General features: G+C 41.9%; 1 long non-coding RNA gene across 1 annotated transcript in view; it reads left to right on the top strand.

The window, feature by feature from the left end:
- Positions 1-5,990: 5,990 nt before the first annotated feature.
- The window catches only part of LOC120530014, a 51,589-nt gene continuing 36,911 nt past the window's right edge, over positions 5,991-20,668 (top strand). The window contains exon 1 of the long non-coding RNA XR_005633872.1: positions 5,991-6,092. This is a non-coding gene — a long non-coding RNA (uncharacterized LOC120530014). The remainder of the gene's footprint in view (positions 6,093-20,668) is intronic.

Here is a 20,668-nt window from a genome sequence, read left to right as displayed (position 1 = left end):
ATGGACCCTGTGATCATCAGAGGTGACTGTGTGCAGACGGTGCAGACCTATAAATATCTGGGAGTGCAGCTGGATGGCAAATTGGACTGATGCTGTATGTAAGAAAGGTCAGAGCCGACTATACTTTCTGAGAAGGTTGGCATCCTTCAACATCTGCAATAAGATGCTGCAGATGCTCTACCAGACGGTTTTTGCAAGTGCCCTCTTCTACGCGGTGGTGTTCTGGGGAGGCAGCATAAAGATGAAAGACGCCTCACGCCTGGACAAACTAGTTAAGAAGGCAGGCTCTATTGTAGGAGTAAAGTTGGACAGTTTAACATCTGTGGCAGAGCGACGGGCATTAAGCAAACTCCTGTCAATCATGAAGAATCCACTGCATCCGCTGAACAGTGTCATCTCCAGGCAGAGGAGTAGCTTTAGTGACAGACTTTTGTCACTGTCCTGCTCCACTGACAGACTGAGGAGATCGTTCCTCCCCCACACTATGTGACTCTTCAATTCCACCCGGGGGAGTAAATGCTAACATTACTCAAAGTTATTGTCTGCTTTTTTATTTTTATATTTTTCATTTTTCATTTTTATTACTATTTAATTTAATAGTTTTTTTTTTGTATCAGTATACTGCTGCTGGATTATGTGAATTTCCCCTTGGGATTAATAAAGTATCTATCTATCTATCTATCTATCTATCTATCTATCTATCTATCTATCTATCTATCTATCTATCTATATATATATATATATACTGTAAAAGCCAAATACCACTGACTCTCTCATCACGAAATCTCCCGAATCATGAGGATTGGGACTTGAAATTTGGGATTTAGGTTACCCTTGCTCGCTAAGAAACGGTTTTAAAAATTTCATGGTCCAAGCGCGAAATTTCTCAAAGATTTTTAGATCCATTTCTATGTCTGTCCAGTTTTCATGAGTACTTAATGGATTTAGATCGTTTTTTCCCATAATTTGCTTGAATATTCCGTTGATTTTGCGACTCATTGAGCTAAGTATCATAGTTCACTTGCTGTATTGATTTATTAGCGCAAATCCGAGAGAGACTTGGGCTGCGGGGAGGGGGGCGAGGCCCTCCTCATGCACGCGTCTGCCTTGGGGCGTAACCTTAAATGTGTTTAGTTACTGAATAAGAGAACTACTTAACAGATTTACATCTTTTTTTTCTATAGTTTGCTTGAACATTCCGGTTGATTTTGCAACTTCTCTCATTGCGCTAAGAATCATAGTTCGCTTGCAGGAGCGATTTATTTGCGCTAATCCAAGACTGAGGCTGCGAGCCGAGGGGAGAGGGAAGAGTGACATCAGGAATAGAGAGCTGGGTGGGCCCTCCTAACTGTCCTGTTTCACTAATACGTGGGCAACACCACAGGGGATGGCTAGTGTAAATATATAGTTAGGTCCATAAGTATTTGGAAAGTGACACAATTTTCATAATTTTGGCTCTGTACGCCGCCACAATGGATTTGAAATGAAGACATCATTACATGATTGAAGCATAGGCTTTCAGCCTAATTCAAAGGGTTTAAAGGTAATATTTAGAAATGACAAACATTTTTATTCATGATCCCCCCCCCATTTTCAGGGGCTCAACAGTATTTGGACAAGCTGCTGCATAGCCAGGTGTGAGCAGATCCTTCATTATTTCTTTAACTGTTAAGCAGGTTGAAGGTCTGAAGTTGATTACAAATGTGGAATTTACATGTAGAAGCTGTCGTGGTGAACTCTCCATATGAGGTCCAAAGAGCTGTCTGTGCAAGCAAAAACAGGCCATCATTAGGCAGAGAAAACAAAACACACCCTTTAGAGAGATAGCAGAAACATCAGAAGTGGTCAAATCAACCATCTGGTACGCTGTTAAAGAGAAGGAACACACAAATCTGAGAGACGGGCCGTAGTGGGGTGGGGTCATCCTCACTCACGCGCCAGCCTCTGTTTGAGTCGCTGTACCTCTCGCCACATGTTGGAGTGTACCTTGCCTCCGCTTAGCTAGCGATACCTGTTTGATTAACAGACATTATCATTTAGAGATTGTTACAGTGTAACGTTTGTTGTTTTTGAAAGAGAGATCACAGCTACGCGGGTTTCAGAGGGTACCTGCTCATTGGTAGAGATATCATGGCCTTGTGCTCTTCTTCCCACACTGGGGATGCTCTCCAGTCAGAGCTGAACATGATCACAGCTACATTCTCACCTCTGATAACAAAACCAAAAAAACTGTATATCAAGAGGCCCTCGGATATGAAAGCTATCAATATAAATTCTTCTCAATACAAATTATTAAATTAAAAAAAAAAAATGTTATTGATTTTTAAAGTTTGTCCTGTTTCACTACTACATGGGTGGAGCCACGTTGGGACAGCTAGTGTATATTTAGTCAAATAGGTTTCCTTAAAGATTCATGAAGAAGTGCCGATACTTACTTGTACGGTAACTAAGCATATACTGTACTATAATACATATGTCCTCTGATGCACTGACACCACTTCCATGCCTGGATCCTGCCTTGTGTTTAGTGCTGTAAGAAGAGCGCTATATAGCACCCGACCCAACACAGATTGACACGGGTAAAATAAAATTAACTATTTATTTTTCTTCAGCTGGAGGCACGTCTTCCCCGTAATCCCTCCAGCCACAACACAGTCCCAAGCACAATACAACAATCACCAAGCACTTACTCTTCCTCAACCACTCCTCCCTGGCAACCTCGTCCTGTTCCTCCCGATTCTGGCTCCTGAGTGGTGGTCGCTGGCTCTCTTTTATTGGGTACCCGGAAGTGCTCCAGGTGTTTGATTGGCAGCATCCGGCTGCACGTCTGGGTAAGGCAAAACCAGTGCCCAAAAGGGGCCAGCAGCTCCTCCTGCAGCACCCCCTGGCAGTGTCTGTGGAACCCAACAGAGCTGTACAGAACTCCAACCCCCATGAAGCCCTTTGGGAATCTGAGACTCAGCTGCAACCCAGGAAGGCTGCCATCTAGCATCCAGGGGGAAATACTGGGCTTCCCACCCTTGTCCCCCTGGCAGAAGTGGTGAAGGGGTGTCCCGGCCAGGCATGGGCCCTGGCCATCCGTCACAATATTTAAGGGACAGGCTGTTGGACTTGACGTCTTGATCCTCTAAAATGAATTGCATGGGAGTTAATAATAGATGGATGGATATACTATGCAATCAGCCATACCACCTGCACTTCAGAAAAGGTAATCCGGCTTAAGCTAAACATTTTTGTTCCAGACCAGTGCTTGGATGGGTGACCATCTAATAATTCATTACATTTATATTGCACTTTTCTCAGTACTCAAAGCACTATCCACACAGGGAGGAACCAGGAAGCAAACCCACAATCTTCCACAGTCTCCTTACTGCAAAGCAGCAGCACTACCACTGCGCCACCTGTGAGGACAAGTAAAAAAGTAAAAGCTTGGGTTGCTGTTGGAAGAGGTGTTATTGGGGCCTTCTCAGGGCACTAACCCTGTGATCTCACCCTGTGTGGATCTCAATGCCCTAGTGGAGTGACCAGGACACCATGCTGTATTTGGATGAGAGTAAAACTAAGTTTGGGACTCTCTGTGGTCATAAAAGATCCCTGGGCATCTTTCAAAAAGAATAGGCTGTTTCCTGATGACCTGATTAAATTACACGCCACAGCCTGGTTATTCTAGCCACCTAATCACCCCCTGTCCTTTACTGGCCGTCTATCTCTCTCTCACCACTTCACCAGCTAATAGCTAATGTGTGGTGAGCAACCTGGTGCAAGAATGACTGCCATATCATTCTGGTGGATGCTACACATTGGTGGTGGCTGAAGTGGTACCCCACTGTCTATGTTAGAGCACTCTGAGTAGGTCAGAAAGGCACTACATCAATGTGAATAATTATTACTATATTGCTCTGTAGTATAACCAACTACAATACACAGTTACATGTCTTGTGATGGAGTGGAACCCTGTTCAGTGCTGGTGCCTTCACTGTGCCCAGTGCTGCCAAGATAAGCTTTTCCCCTATATTCTTAAATGCCTGATAGGCTTTCAGCAGATTCAGTAATGAAAGAATGAATGAAGGAATGAATGAATGTGTGCTATTCTATGGAGTACATTCATCCATTTATCAAAGCCATGACCTCTTAGCAAAGCAGCATGACTAATGATTTAATTATTCATTTGCCTGGGCTTGACCAATCTTTGCACTACACTTTAAAAATGAGGCACTTGCGTGTTTAATTATGTAACAATGAAAAATGAAAACAGTCCTTCAAATAATATAAAAACATTCCAGATAGATAGATAGATAAGGCACTCTATAGATAGATAGATAGATAGATAGATAGATAGATAGATAGATAGATAGATAGATAGATAGATAAGGCACTCTATTATAAATAGATAGATAGATAGATAGATAGATAGATAGATAGATAGATAGATAGATAGATAGATAGATAGATAAGGTACTCTATAATAGATAGATAGATAAGGCACTCTATAATAGATAGATAGATAGATAGTGTGAAAAGATGCTATATAGCACCTGACCTGACCTGGACATGGGAGGCACGTGTAAAAGCACTCTTCCCTTCCTTGGCACCACCACTCCACTCTCACAACCTTGTCCTCCCACACCCGACTCTGGCCGATGAGTGGTGGTTGCTGGCTCCCTTTTATAGGTCACCTGGAAGTGCTCCAGGTGTTTGATCACCAAGATCCGGCGGCACTTCCAGGTGTGCTGAATCTGTTGCCCACACGGGCTCAGGAGTCCCAAACACAGCACCCCTGGCGGTACCTGCGGGATCCAACAGGGCTGCCTCCAACTCCAATTCCCAGGGAGCCCTGTGGGAAACCGAGGCACCACACCAGTCCAGGGGGTCAGCCATCTAGCGTCCAGGGGAATGTATTGCACTGTCCAGGGCTGCTTCCCCTGAATACAGTGTGCAGGGGCGTCCCGGCTAGGCATGGACGCCAGCTGCCTGTCACAATAGATAAGGCACTCTATAATAGATAGATAGATAGATAGATAGATAGATAGATAGATAGATAGATAGATAGATAGATAGATAGATAGATAGATAGATAGATAGATAGATAGATAGATAGATAGATAAGAGACTCTAAGATACATAGATAGATAAATAAGGCACTCTATAATAGATAGATAGATAGATAGATAGATAGATAGATAGATAGATAGATAGATAGATAGATAGATAGATATTACAGTACTATATTTTTCCAAAGGGTAGATTTAGCTTTTACATAAGCACAAGAAATAGAGAAATATTTTAATAAACAATAATAACCCCAGTCAAACACACACACGCAGAAGTATTATGAAAAAGTAGAAAAAAATTCTGCCTTGGCTAAGGATAACAGAGCAGTCTCAGTGAAAAATTAAATGTAGAAAAAAAAGTTTATTTTCCTTTTCTCCTCGAGAATCCTTAGTAAAGTCACTTAAAATGTCACACAAGGCCCACCCAGGATTTCCCAAGGTTCAAGAAAAAGTTTTCCTGGAAATTTTCCACCCACATATGTAAAATCCTCCCAAAGCCGTCTTTGAATAAAGGCACAGAGGCAGTTCAAAATGAAAACTTAAAACGGAAGAAGTCCTCCACATGCACCTACTTGGATGGGGGTGGGGGGCTCTGCTGTGATTCCCTACAGAACTAGATGGAAGTCTGCTGTTGGTATTCACACACAATAGGTCTATTGACTTTACAAACGCTCTCTTTCTTTTTCTTTTTTCTAGATATGACTATGTGCTAACCTTCTGGGCACAAGCAAAGCCTACTGTGAGAAAACAGACCCAGAGTACGAGTGCTGCTGTTTCCAACACAGAAACTGTTGGGTTTGCATTTTTAACAGATTGTATCTGAGTTGAACAGTCAGAGGAAACTGTCAACTGCAGTACAGTCTAAAAATAGTCTTTATCAAGTGTCACAAAATTAACATGCTGCGGAGTAAAAAGTATTTCTCTCATGGTTATAAGTTTCTGATAAGGGAGACTACGAAGCAACTAACTAAGTGGGCATGAAGGAAGCCTCTCCACTGAAGGAAGCCTCTCCACTGTATTTTCCAAGTCTAAATGCATGAGGTGAGGAGATTTCTAGTAATGATTATAATAGTGTTTTACACTGTCAGACTAGTGCATCAGGAATTTCTTTTTATTATGAAAGGCTGCAAAAATAATTTTTTGTACAAAGTAGGCTCACAGGTCTTTGTGGTGCAGCTTTGGTGGGAGTGATTAATTGGAGAGAACAAAATAAAGTGATTTTTTTTTTTTTTTGCGCATTCTTGCCATAGTCGGGAATGACAGTAATGTGAACCATGCATTTGCATTTCAAATCATAGGCATTTCTTTTGTTAAACAAGGAAGTAAAATTATAAACTTGCACACATACATCTGACATCAAAGGTGCAGCCCTTTTTAATGTAGACACATAATACTTGACTGAACTTCCTTGGAGGGAAAAAAATATATAACTGTGAGGTATGTACACCTTGGACCCTAATTCATATGACACACACTGAAAACAGACTGTTAGCAGGCTGTCTTGAAGAATTCAATTTGAAATACTGTATGCAACTTGTTAAGAAGAGATACAGCAGCCATAAATAACAAAGAATGCTTTTTGCTATTTAATAATTGTATTTGTGTGTATTGTGCCCATTAAAACCACACCAGTGCATCATTAATAAACAGTGCTCAAATTGTTGGGGCCATTAAGTTGTGCCAGGTTCGCTGAATGCTCTCTGGGAGTTTAAAGGAATAGACGGCTCTTTTCTTTTTTTCTTTTTTTTTTGACCTGGTGACTCCTGAGTCTGTAATACATCCCACCGAGACTTAGCAAACATCTTATACTTCCTAAGGGCAGAAAAACATTGCCAGGGAATGGGGGGGGGGATGATAGTAATTCAGTGGAAACTCTCAGTCCAATTATTATGTGAATGCAGGTGTAAGCAAAGAAACCAAGCCTGCAGGTTTTTCAGGATAGAGCACAGGCTTCAAAAGCAGTCCTTAAAGCATTGCCATTTACCAAAAACATTACATATACACACTCACTGACAATGCTGATTGTGTATAGGGACACCAGCCAGCCCCCTCGGAATTAGAAGAGCACCCAGCCTGTTTGTCAAGTGGCTGCAGCTGACATGGAAATCATTTGCATTTCAAGTCTGTCATGGGTGGATTTGAATTACGATATGAAGTTTGCACATTCTTCCCTATATCTGTGTGTGCAAAGACTGTATGGGTTGTGTTAATTGGTAGCTCTGTGTCCTTCATTGGCTTACTGGCCTGCCCGGGGGTTGATCATGCTTGGCAATTTTGACCGCCGTGACACTTGCTAAAATGAATTTGATAGACAGATAGATAGATAGATAGATAGATAGATAGATTAGTACCCCAAACCCCAAATACAACCTCACAGACACAGTCCCAGGTGCAAAATACGTTAACACAGCACGGTACAATAGTGTAATTGTTTCTCTTCTTTCTTTTCTGTCCTCCATTTCTCCCCAGTTAGTGTTGTCTATCTCCTATTCCAACTCTGATGTAATTTGAGTGAGGCAGAACTGCTCCTCTTACACAAGACCCTGTGGTACTTCCTGTACCAGGGCGTTGTCCATAGGATGCACTTCCAGATCAGGCGGAAGCCTCACAAAAATAAGGAGCACATGTCCCTGCAGCACTCTCTAGTGGCACCCCCGGAAACCAAAAGGGACAGTCCATGGGACTACAGTTCCCAGCATACCCTGTGGTGTCCAGACAGTTACCATAGTCCAGGGATGCTGCCATCTAGTGTCTCAGAGGAGTGAATAGTTCCATAAGTTATTTCCCAATGTTGTTTCAGCATGCTGGTTTCCTGTCTGAGCCCTTCTGGGACACCAGCATCTTTGTTGCAGTGTTGGCATCTTCTACCAGTCTCTTGATTTAGGAAAGGATAGATAGATAGATAAAGGCACTCTATAATAGATAGATAGATAGATAGATAGATAGATAGATAGATAGATAGATAGATAGATAGATAGATAGATAGATAGATAGATAGATAGATAGATAGATAGATAGATAGATAGATAGATAAAGGCATTCTATAATAGATAGAGGAGACGTCGGTTTTAGAAAGGATGCTCAGGGGACCGAGATTTTAGAATTGCTTCCTGCCTTGGATCTTAATTTATTTATTGGTATGTTTTAGCCTCCACATATTTTTACTGGTTTTTTGAATCATTTATTCATTTATTAAGCAGATTGAACTCCACTACTGGACATTCTTGTTTGGATTTTAATAAAAGCACAGTATTTAGACACCCTAACTTTCTGCGCAGATCACTGTGTTGTAGATTTAATTTTAAATGGTAAAATTTTTCCCATCAATCTATACTTAACCAGCAAAATACCTGTGCTTCGCAGAGGAGAAGTAGTGTGTTAAAGGAGTTATGAAAAAGAAAAGAAAACATTTTAAAAATATGATTGTCAATGTAATTGTCGTAGGCTGATTTTAGTATTGAGAGTGAATTTGATGATTGTAAATGTTGTGTATGATAAATGCACATTTTTAGGATGTAAGGATCTCTTTGTAAAAAAACATTTGCAGTTCTGCCTTTGTGCTGTAAAATAACCAAACTTTCTGCTGAGCTTACTCTTGAGCATGCAACGTACAGTTGGCCATGTGAGAAGCAATCTTGTGTCAAGTCAATGCTGACCTTTTTTAGAGTCTGGCACTGTGACTTATTTATTGTCATAGCGAAGCAGACCCTTAATAGAAATTGGAGGCATTTGAATTTGAATGAAAAGTCAGAGGGTATGAGAGGGAATACAGTCTCCCCTGAGCCAGTTCCAGTGAAGACAGTTACCTCAATGAGGTTCTTGTGCAGAGATTTGATCAGAAGCCTGGTGCCGTTACAAAGTTTTGGTGGTTGTAAGTTTAGTAGTAACATAATTGGTGTGCCAACCTTCAAAAGTAGAGTAGGCATGCCTGGAGTGTTAAGAGTGTGAAGAAACTAAATGAAAGGCAGGAGACACTAGCAGGAAGATGTGAAGCAAGGCGAACAATAACAGGCTTGAAGTGGTGGCGTAAAGAAGAAGGGAGCAGTGAGCATGACAAATAGCTGAGGAAAGTAAGGAAGTGAGTGAGGAGGCACTTGAGAGCGGGATGTTGTTAATGTATGTAGGCAGGTACAGCCAGTACTACTACATACTCAACAAGCAAGGTCCCCAGCATCTAAGTGAAAGAAATCTGAAACTGCAGAATAATAACGTTGATGTTATTGTCATGTAACATCCAAACAGAATAATAATAATAATAGCAGTAAATTATAAATTCGGTTTCACTTATGGCACACATGCTTGTACTTTTTAGTTTTTAAAAGCTCGATTGTAAATGTTGGTGCTTTGTTTTAATTGAAAAAAGAAAGACACCTTTTATTTGTTTTGTTTGTTTTATTTCGGTCAGGTTTGAGTGACTGTTGAATACAACCTACCAATATTGTCCTCTTCTTCCTTTTCCAGTTCAATGTGCGTTTTTCCTGGTGATCCTCTCACATGCACAATGTCTCAGAGAAAATTGCTGCTGAACAGCTGTTTTGGTGTTTGTTGTTCAACAGGGCATTAACAGTGTTTGTGTTTGTTCAGCTGAGTTTTTCCGATCGCCTTGCTTCCTCTCTGTTTCTCTGTGTGACTGTTGAGCATAACAATCCATCAACTGCCTGAGTCTGTTTTTCTTATTCATCTTTTTTATTTGTACAGTTTACCTCACCCAAAAATCTTTTGGCAAAAGCTTCATTCTGCATATCTGCACAGCTGGCCAGTCTTCTCCTCAGTGATGGCTTTTGGTTTCCATTTGTACTATAGCTAACAGAATCGTACTTTTGAAAAATTGTATGTCTGAGCAGCTGTCCCATTATCTTAGGTGTCAGCTTTCCTCACTGCCTTTTCATTTACTCAAGCAGCAAATGACTTAAGTTTAAGTATATTATAAAGTACTAGCAGACCACGTGCGCTTCGCTGCAGTCTCTGTAGTTGGAATAATTATGTATCTACATGCAACTTATAGAGCTTCTTTATATACATCATTTTTGGTTCGTCCTCCTGGAGCCAAAATATATAAATTTTATCTATGACTAATTCGTGAACATGCTACATAAAAAATAGAAACGGGAAAAACGGCAACACGATCAGGAACAACAGTAAATCAAATAAAGTAAAAACGGGCAACAGTGCCGGGAACAACAGTAAAAAACAACAGTAAATGAGATAAAGTAAAAGTCTACTAAACACTAAAGTACAAAAACGAAGTAGAAAGTAACAGTAAACCGCAGGGATTACCGGCACACCATGTCTACTAAACACTAAGAAACACTAAGTAGAAACACTAAAGGAAAAAATACTATTCAGTAAGTACTGTATCTAGTAAACAGTAAATCAGTAAAGGAGAGAGGACTAAACAGTAAGGAAAAAGAACGGCAAGACCACGTCAACTGCGGAGCTCAGCTTGGAGCAAAATGAAGTGAGTGAAATGAGGTGAATGGGAGGGGAGATGATCACGTGACTCCCCCACCCGCCTTAACTCTCAATCCCTCCACAAACACACAAACACAGTCTCTTGGATCCCAACTCTCCTTTATATAAATCAGTAAAGGAGAGAGGACTAAACAGTAAGGAAAAAGAATGGCAAGACCACGTCAACTGCGGAGCTTAGCGGAGCTCATGTCGGAGAGAAATGAAGTGAATGAAATGACGTGAATGGGAGGGGAGATGATTACGTGACTCCCACACCCGCCTTAACTCTCCATCCCTCCACAAACACAGTCTCTCAGATCCCAACTCTCCTTTATACAGTATGTATAGATTTAATACCTGATTCAGACCTTTGTATATCACACGGTTTATGGTCTGGTTTCCAGTTATTTAAGGCTATGATGTGACTTTTCAAGTGACTTTCAGTTAGTGCATTCATTTACAGACTCTTAATGAGTCTGAGGCAGTCATCATCATTCTCCCATAAAGTCAGTCACTTAGTGTTACATATCCAATGACTTACTACAACTAGTCCGATACAATCAAACAGGCTTGATTTTGTCTTTAGTAGTAGGGGTAGGCTGTGTGTGCATGAAAGATGACAACCAATTATGAGTTATAAGCTAGCTAGCTAGCTCCATTTTAAAACTGCTTTCTGTTAATATATGATGCTGTTCTGACAAGACACAATGATAATTGAAAGTAGCAGAATAATTCAACAACATCATCAGATTTATAAAATAAAATTAAATAAATTATTATTATTGTTTTTATTCTTATTGTTTTGCTATATTGCATCCAGAGAGAGGATAGATAGATAGATAGATAGATAGATAGATAGATAGTGTAAGAAAAGGCACAATATTGCACCCGACCCAACACAGATTGACATAGGAGGCATAGATAAAACCAATAAACTATTTATTGTTCTTCAGCTGGATGGTACGTCTTCCCCGTAATCCCTCCAGCCACAATACAGTCCCAAGCACAGTACAGTACACCAAGCTCCTTCTTCTTCCACTACCACTCCTCCTCAGCAGACTTTGCCCTCCTCCTCCCGACTCTGGTCCCTGAGTGGTGGTCAGGAAGTGCTCCAGGTGCTTCATTGCCGACATCCGGCTGCACTTCCGGGTGTGGCGAGACCAATGCCCAAAAGGGACCAGCAGCTCCTGCTGCAGCACCCCCTGGCGGCACCTGTGGAACGCAACATGGCTGCACTGGACTCCAACTCCCATGAAGCCCTAGGGGAGACCGAGGTACCGCTGCAACCCAGGGAGGCTGCCATCTAGCGTCCAGGGGGAGATACTGGGTTTCCCATCCTTGTCCTCCTGGCGTATATGGTGCAGGGGCGTCCCGGCCAGACATGGGCACGGCCATCCATCACAGTGCCCTTCCTTCAAATGAGCCCCGTAGGGCTAAGCGGCATGTCCTGCAAGGGCTGGTTTTCTCCAGGTTGGGGAGTCGGCGTCTTCCAGTCTGCGCCTCTGCCCAGTGGAGATACAAACATCAGATCTAGGGGCGTTGCCCCGACATCCCTGCCAATCGGACGTCCTCTCTGGACAACCCCGCCAGATGTGACCACAGCGGCCACAGTTATAGCAATGCCCCTCCCCTCCAAATCGACCCCTGTGGGATCGGAAGCAGGATGGGAAGTCCTGCTCCCTCATCCGCTCCACTGAGGGCACCCAATGTTTCCTCCCTTTCGCAGTGCAGCCCTCCACCATCTTTACGCAGATGGGATTGCGCTGCACACTGTTAGGATGATCCTGTTTCTTTCTCTGGCTTCTCCTCTTGCTCTGGGGTGCACTGACAGTGTGGATCCCCTTGTGGGAAGAAGGGAAACCCCTTACCGTTTGCACCTCTTTAGACGCCCGCGAGACTGACGCCGGCAGTTGTTGCAAAACTGTTTGGCAGCCGATGTCTATCAGCTGCCTCCCTGCATGCTCCTCTGCCACGCTGTCAGTCATTGTGGCTGCGTCACTTGTAGGAGGCGGGGCTACCTGGCAAACAGAACTGATCACTGCCGCTATTACTCTCCTCCCTCCCCTTTCTTCTACGGCAGAGGCCTCACTCATGCCGCACTGCTTCAGCCACTCCGTGATGGCTAATAACAGCGCGCCAAGCTTCTTTTCCAGTGCTTCCCTTTTCTGCTGCAGTACCTGAAATATTTGAACAAGGGACTGCAGGGGTAGGAGGACAGCTTCCACCTCCCCCGATACCTGAAAAAAGTTACTTTCTTCGGCCGGCAGTGGACTCGGTCGCACCTCATCTTCTCCTGCTGACCGTGAGCCATCGAGGCCCTGCGTTTCTTTCACAGGCCCCTTTGGAGGTCTCTCCGGATCAGGGTGAAGGTTCGCCTTCCCTGACTCTCTGCTTTCATCGGTGGGGAACTGACACACTCCCTCCACCTCCTGATCTGCTACAGGGAGGAACTCCTGTTCCTATAGCGGAAACACCGCGCCGGGAAGCTCATCCGGGCTCTCTTCCTTCAGCCGATGGATTGGGCCTAAGGGAAGACTCAGGTCAGCCTTGCTCTCTTCCGAGCTTGCTCCACCATAATGCCACGGACACACATCCTTAGGCCACCAATGGTTGCTTCGCCCCTCAGCGTTGGAGGTAGATAGATACAAATGCGAAAAAACTTTCCTGTGGCCCTTCGCCTACCTCCTGCTGCAACCCATGGTGCTGGTTAGCGTGGCGTGTCTGGCGGCTGACTTCTGAGTTCACCCAGCTTTTTTTTTCCCCATTCTCACGACGTCCTTAGAAGCTCCCTGGGGGTCGTCTTGAGGCTTCCCTGCTGTGTGTGTGTGCTTCAGTGTGCTGTCTCAGGGCACACCTCCTGCGCGGCTGTGCTATTCACATTCCTCCGCTGCTGTGCCTTACACCAATTTTGATATAGGTCCCGGCTCAAAAGACGAACCAGAATCCTGCCGACTACGCCAGTGTAAGAAAAGGCATTAAATTGTGCCCAACCCGATACAGATTCACACAGGAGGTATGGGTAAAACCAATAAACTATTTATTTTTCTTCAGCTGGAGGGTACGTCTTCCCCGTAATCCCTCTAGCCACAACACAGTCCCAAGCACAGTACAGTACACCAGGCACCTTCTTCTCCCACTACCACTCCTCCTCAGCAAGCTTTGTCTTCCTCCTCCCAACTCTGGTCCCTGAATGGTGGTCGCTGGCTCCCCTTATTGGGTACCCGGAAGTGCTCCAGGTGTCCGGCTGCACTTCCGGGTGTGGCGAGACCAATGCCCAAAAGGAGCCAGCAGCTCCTGCTGGAGCACCCCCTGAACCTCCAGAGAACCTGAGAGTGATTCCAGGTAATAGTGATGAGCCACCTGGAACACTCCCAGAATCCTGAATAAGAGGATCCGCCTCACTCCATTGGGGGGCCAGAGTCGGGAAGGAGGAGACAAAGCCTGAGGAGGACTGGAGGCGGATGGACTGGTGGCAAGGAAGGGAATAGACTGTATATTGTGGTGTTGGTAATGTGTGCACAAACTGTAAATAAATACGGGTGTTGAGTGAACCTGTGTCCTGTTCCGGTTTACAATAGATAGATAGATAGATAGAACTTTATTTAAATTCATGTGGAAATTTGGCTTTTTACAAAAGCTCAATAAATAAATTAATTTTTTTATGTAACGATAATGAGGCACATTACCTGCATTGTGAGGGAGTGTCAGTTATGGCGCTACAGCCATGTGGCACAGTTTCCCGAGGTTGTGCAGTCTCACAGGATCTTCATTGTTAGGGACACCCACGTAACACCTGGCAGCTGACCGTTGGATTGGGCCGCATGTCTGACTGGGGGGATTCCAACTAGGATCTCGAGCTGTTTCATCGTGTGGTGGGTGTGGCAATTTGCTTCAAGAGTGTATGCTCCCCAGCCTTACCTGACCTGACCTATGTTATGATAAGACAAAAATCCTCTCTCAAAAACATATGAGAGGGCTAAAATAAAAGTCTTACCTTCAGTAAGATAAAAAGAGCAGTCACAATCATAGCGAGGAATTCTGAATATGGTTGACTGATTAGGACGGTGGAATTTAAACCTACATGGCTGTCAGTTCATTCCTCACCTCTAATTCAGTTTGCATTCTCCATGTTCTGTGTGGTGTTTTCAGGGTTCCTTGAACAACTGAAGGACATGCATGTTAAGTTAAATGGATGATCTATAAATTGTAGTGTGGGTGTGTTCATGAGTGGGCTCACTGACCTGGTTTGGTTCCTGCTTTGCACCCAGTGCTGCCAGGATGAGTTCTGCTCTCTGTGACTTAATGGATTAAGAGGCTTTGAGGATATTAGGTTATTTGCATTTTGTCAGGACCTTTCTTCCTTATTCTTACACTTTTCATAATCTTTAGTGCCAGTACAGTGAGAAAAAGTTTGCTTTTATTTTAAAATATTTCATTAGTTTTGAAAGCAAGCAAGATACCTTTTATAACGCTTTACACCACAGAGTAATGTCAAAGAATAATTCACTGATGTTCATTAAGAATAATAACATAATAACAGTAAAATACATAAATTAAAGCAACGCCAAAACTGCTGCAGTGTGGGTGGGGATTTTTTGAGGACATGTGTCAGCAGCACAAAAAGAGCTGGTTTCCTAAACAAGGCCTGAGCCACATATTGAGGGACTGGTATCTTCCTATGACACGCCTTGCTATTTCCTTTTTTCTTACTTTCACGGGTTTTTTTTTTTGAGCTGTTAAAATGATGCCAGTATGGTCTTCAGGGGCTTCACGGGATATAACAACAAAGAAAAACGCGGAAGTGACCTTGGGTCATTGGCTTCCCTACAAACCATTTACTCATTGTGTATTGATATCAACCCAAGAATCACAGCCCCAGAAAATTAGGTAAACAATAGTTCCACACTTGTACTGGACATTCTCATTAACAATTAATATCCGATAGGGTCAGTGAAAACAAGCGACATAAATGAAAATATGTCATTCCACTGTGTGTGTAATATTGGGGAGCTTTCTTGTTCCTGACTTCCTCCACAATATTCTGTTTCTGGCATCACTCCAGAGTCAGGGGTGTATTGGCAGGTGACCATTCTATTGTGATTCTGTGACAGTTGCACAATGTAAGATTCTAGTCTTCCATTATACTCTGTCTAAAGTTATTTTGCGTTTTTAAAGCTAACCTTGATATTTTAAATCATATCCATGGATAAAATGAATAAATTATTCTTGAATATATACTGACCCTTTAAAATAAAGCACTATTTAAAAAGTTCTGGAAACAATGAACGCAGTCTGTTTTATTATTCTCACTGTCACCAAATTCTTCAGATCAAAATCCTCCTTTTTTTCTATCATAAAATTTCACCTTCAAAGCAATTACTCAGCAGTTTGTTATTTTTATTTGCATTATTGACATTTTGAGTCATATCCCACACCACCTATTTCCTCTAACTGGCCGAAAAGATCAAGTTCTTCTAGCCTGCTCTTTTTCATACGCCTACCCATGTCTGCTGTTGCTACCGTTTTTAAAGTTGATTTTGCTAGTGCAATAGCTCTTTTACTGAACTTACCTTTTTGATTAAATAAAAAATGTAATAAAATTAAATAAAATAAAAAGCATTAACTATGTCCCCTGCATCCCTATAATGGTATAATTTAATTTATTCAGAAACAGGGTAGCATGATGAGGATATTGTTTTTGGCTTCTCTTGTGCATTCAACATCATACAGCCCAAAATTCTGGGAGAGAAGCTCTTGTCAATGTGGAATGATTCTACCACTGTGTCCTGGACTACCTTACAGTGTTTGAGTAGGACAGGGGTCCCACAGGGAGCTGTACAGGCTCCTTTCTGCTTTAACCTGTACACCTCAGGCTTTAGATACAATACAGAATCATCTCATTGCAGAAATTTTCCGATGACACAGCCATAGTTGGGTGTGTCAGTGGTCGGCAGGAGAATTATGGAAGACTTTGTCTACCAGCACATCAACATCAGTAAAACAAAGCAGATTATCTTGGACTTCAGGTCAAGTCCACTCTGCCCCAATTCTCATGATGGTGAAGATGTAGAGGGGGTGAGGATGTATAGGTACCTTGGTGTGCATCAGGATGACAGGCTCGAATAAAGTACCAACACGGAGGCTGTATATAAGAAGGGCTGAGGCACCTCTGTTTCCTCTGGCGTTCGAGGTCATATGTATGCAGGCCACATGTTTTCTATCAGTCTGTAGTGGCCATCTATTTTATTTTTCTATGCAGTAATGTGATGGGGAAATGGCAGGTGGTGCCAACAGATTAAATAAACTGATCAGAAAGGCTGGTTCAACTGTACACATCAGGCTAGGCTCACTGAAGAACGTGGCAGAACAGACAGTCACTAAGGTAAGTGCCTGCTATCCTGGAAAATGGCCCTCACCCTCTGAATGAGATCTTGGCTAAACAGAGGAGCACATTCAATAACAGACTGAGACACCTGCTTTGCTCAAAGGACCACTATGTGAGGTCGTTTCAACCCTCAAGCATCAGGTTCCGCAATGAGTCGGCCCTTGGCTGAGGTGATACTGTTCCATGTTTGCTGAATGGTACTGAGCTTGTCTAGCAGACATCTTAACAGGCAATGATGCTATGTCCTGTATCATAAAATCGTAACTTACAAGTATGTTCAATTCAATCACTTTACACTTAGTAAATACCTACTTTATTAATCAACTTATAGATAAGTCATGTTATATGTGTATTTGTAGCTGTTATTATTATAATTCATATTACATGTAAAATTGTACATTTTGTCTACTGCTGTAACCCTGCAATTTCTTTCAGAATTAATAAAATCTATCTGTCTATAGCAATTTTTACTGAATGCAGGCTCAGACACTTATACATATTTACATATAAAATACTGTAAAAGTAAACAACATTGCCTTAGAATATTTACACAGATAGATAGAGAGATAGATAGATTTTTATATTTTTTTTAAAACACTAGGGGGCTTTGTCCCATGCTTGCTTCGCTCGCCAACCCCCGTGTTTGGTTTTCCGGATACACACTTTTAAGATTTTTTTTTCTTTGAATTGTTACTATTTCATTATTTTCACTTTTATTTCAGAACTTCGTTAAAAACAATATTTGGAATCTTTCAATGTCCCAACATGTTGAATCTTTTAAATGAGGTCACTGAGACAGTGTTGTGTTTAATGACTTTGTACCCTAATTCAGGATAGGTTTCTCTGTTTGGAATTTCAGCACAGACAAAACGATCTACAGCATCAGCAGTTAATAATTTTTTTTGCAAAGTAACCAATAAATGCATGTGAGGTAAACCCCATTTTTGAAATTCTCTGACTTAAACTTCAAAGCCTTACAATATTTACATACTTCTGACATATCACCTATGTCCATATATTCAACCTCTATTCGCCTTTTCGTTATTTCTCCGAGTAATAATTTCTCTTTGTTTGCGCTAATGCGATATTTACTTTCTTTTTTTGACACTTTCGTTTTTTTTCTGCTTTCATATTCTATATCTTGCTCTGCATGTGTATCGCACCTACGTTTTTCTTGAGTCTTTTGAATTCCACTGTTTTTATTATCTCTAACCTGCTCTGCATGGGTGAAGTTCTACTTTGTCTTTTACTCTTTGTCTTTTAATTGTGAGCCTGATTGGACATGCTTATTTTCAATTCCACTTGTTCCAGGCTGATCATTACTTTCCTTATTTTCTGAATTTGCACCTTGATTATTCTTTTTCTTGTTTGCATTTTTTTCTCTCCAACGCTTTTGAGTCTCTTTTCTTTGCGCTGCTCTTTCTTCTTTGCTTAGTTGTCGACATTTCAGCTACAACGTATTGCCCTTATAAGCTTTATATGCGCAGAGAGCCCTGGATCTGTGTGTGTTCAAAGCCTTTACACGACTGAGTATTTTGCTGTCTTATTTGATATTGGTTGTAAGTAGGGCATGTCTTGCAAGAGTCTCATGTTCTACGTTCCCGCGAGACGCTCCGTGGCCAATCTTTTTCATCTTGCGGGTCTTTAAAGTGTCTTCCGTGATCGTCACATGAAGATCACGTCTCGTCTCCCTAGTCTTTCTCTCCCAGGATTATTTTTTTATAATAGAGAGACAACCTTGATTGGGATATTAAAACAACCTAAACATCATACAATAGGCAAAACTACATGGCAGAAAATGCAAAAGATCTCATATTTTTATTATACTATGCTTAAGAAACAATTCTGGTGAGAACACAACACTCTGATCAACTAAGCATGGAGAGGGAAAGAAAACAAAAATCAGAACACAAGTTGTAACTCTTCATTAACACATCCACACATTATTCCCACACCATATATGGCTAAACCTTTCAACATTCTTTGTAGATGTATAAAAATTACAGTCCACTATGGTTCTGCTTTCACACACCATTTTAATAAACCCAGGCCAACTAATCTTATTTTTGTGGGCTTTCCATATACTTAGTTTAGCTTGACCTAGAATGAAATTAACAAGGTTCATGTTGTTCCCTGATCTTTCTGTTACCCTCCACCCAAATAAGAAGCCCACCCCAATACACTCAGTCCCTAATCTCTCAACTAGTTTTTGCATCATAATAAAAATATAAAAACAGTAAAAATCAGTTTCTCTAACATCAAAAAAAGGACAAGCATCAAAAACCCCCGGACCAATTACTATGAAAAAGGAGTTCACCGCTAGTATGCAATGCTAGCCACAGTCTCCACTTCAGACCTCCAACCCGGTTAGCCAACGTACAGCAACCTTCACACTGGCTTCAGTTTGTCTGGAACAGTAATCTTATTCCTCCAAGTCGTTTCCAGTGCTGTCTTCAGCTGGCTTTGGTGGTTGATCTTCACACAGGTGCTGTAGAGTTGCTTTCCCGTAACTAATTGTAGAGGAAAGTCCATCAGACTGGTAATTGACAAAAGGTTATTTGCTTTACTGTTAGTATGCTCACTTACTGGGGACACCACACTTTTGGGAAATAAGTGATCTTTGGATGGGTAAATCTTTGTTTTAAATAAAGTGTTAACATACTTCTAGGTAATGATGCTCATACTTTTGTTTAAAAATTTACCATCACTTGCATGGGGTGCACCCCTGTGTCTTCTGCTATTATTGTTGCTTCTTTCTAAACAAAATTGTTCAAGTCGATTATATGTTTAAGTATGATAAAACCATTTTTTGTAATATTTTCTACAAAAATAGATAGATAGATAGATAGATAGATAGATAGATAGATAGATAGATAGATAGATAGATAGATTAGTACCCAAATACAACCTCACAGACACATTTCCAGGTTCAAAATATGTCTACCTTTATCAGGTTCCTCTGTTAACACAGCACAGTACAATAGTGTAATTGTTTCTCTTCTCTCTTTTCTGTCCTCCATTTCTCCCCAGTGAGTGTTGTCTATCTCCTCTGCCAACTACGACTTAATCTGAGTGAGGCAGAGCTGCTCCTCTTAGACAAGATTCTGTGTGACTTCCTGTACCAGGGCGTTGTCCATAGGATGCACTTCCAGATCAGGTGGAAGCCTCACAAAAGTAAGGAGTACAAGTCCCTGCAGCACTCTATGGTGGCACCCCGGAACCCAAAAGGGACAGTCCACGGGACTACAGTTCCTAGCATGCCCTGCAGCATCCATACGGTTACCATAGTCCAGGGATGCTGCCATCTAGTGTTTCAGAGGAGTGAATAGTTCACATAAGTCATTTCCCCCTGTTGTTTCAGCATGCTGGTTTCCTAGCAGGGTAAGGATACCTGACCGTGCCCTTCTGGGACACCAGCATCTTTGATGCAGTGTTGGCATCTTCTACCAGTCTCTGGATTTAGGCAAGGAGTGCCCTGCTATCCTTTTTGTCCAATTACTGCCAGGTAAGGACTATTGACCCTGGGGAAGATCTGTCTTTTTACAGAAACCCAATTAAATAAATAAATGTCATTACATTATGACGAACAACAAATCTTCTCAAATACACACCAGAACAACTAAAAGAAAGAAAAGTTCTGATTTGGCACTTACAGTCACATTGTGGTATCATAAAGTGAGGTGTTGCCATTGGTATAAAAGAGCTTCAGTAGCGTTTCTTGACACACTTTTGTTCGATAATTCATTACCAGAAAGTACTCAATCTTAATGTGTAAGAAAGA

The sequence above is a fragment of the Polypterus senegalus genome, chromosome 5, assembly GCF_016835505.1.
Source record: "Polypterus senegalus isolate Bchr_013 chromosome 5, ASM1683550v1, whole genome shotgun sequence".
Classification (NCBI taxonomy): Eukaryota; Metazoa; Chordata; class Cladistia; order Polypteriformes; family Polypteridae; genus Polypterus; species Polypterus senegalus.
This window is presented reverse-complemented; position numbering and strand designations above follow the sequence as displayed.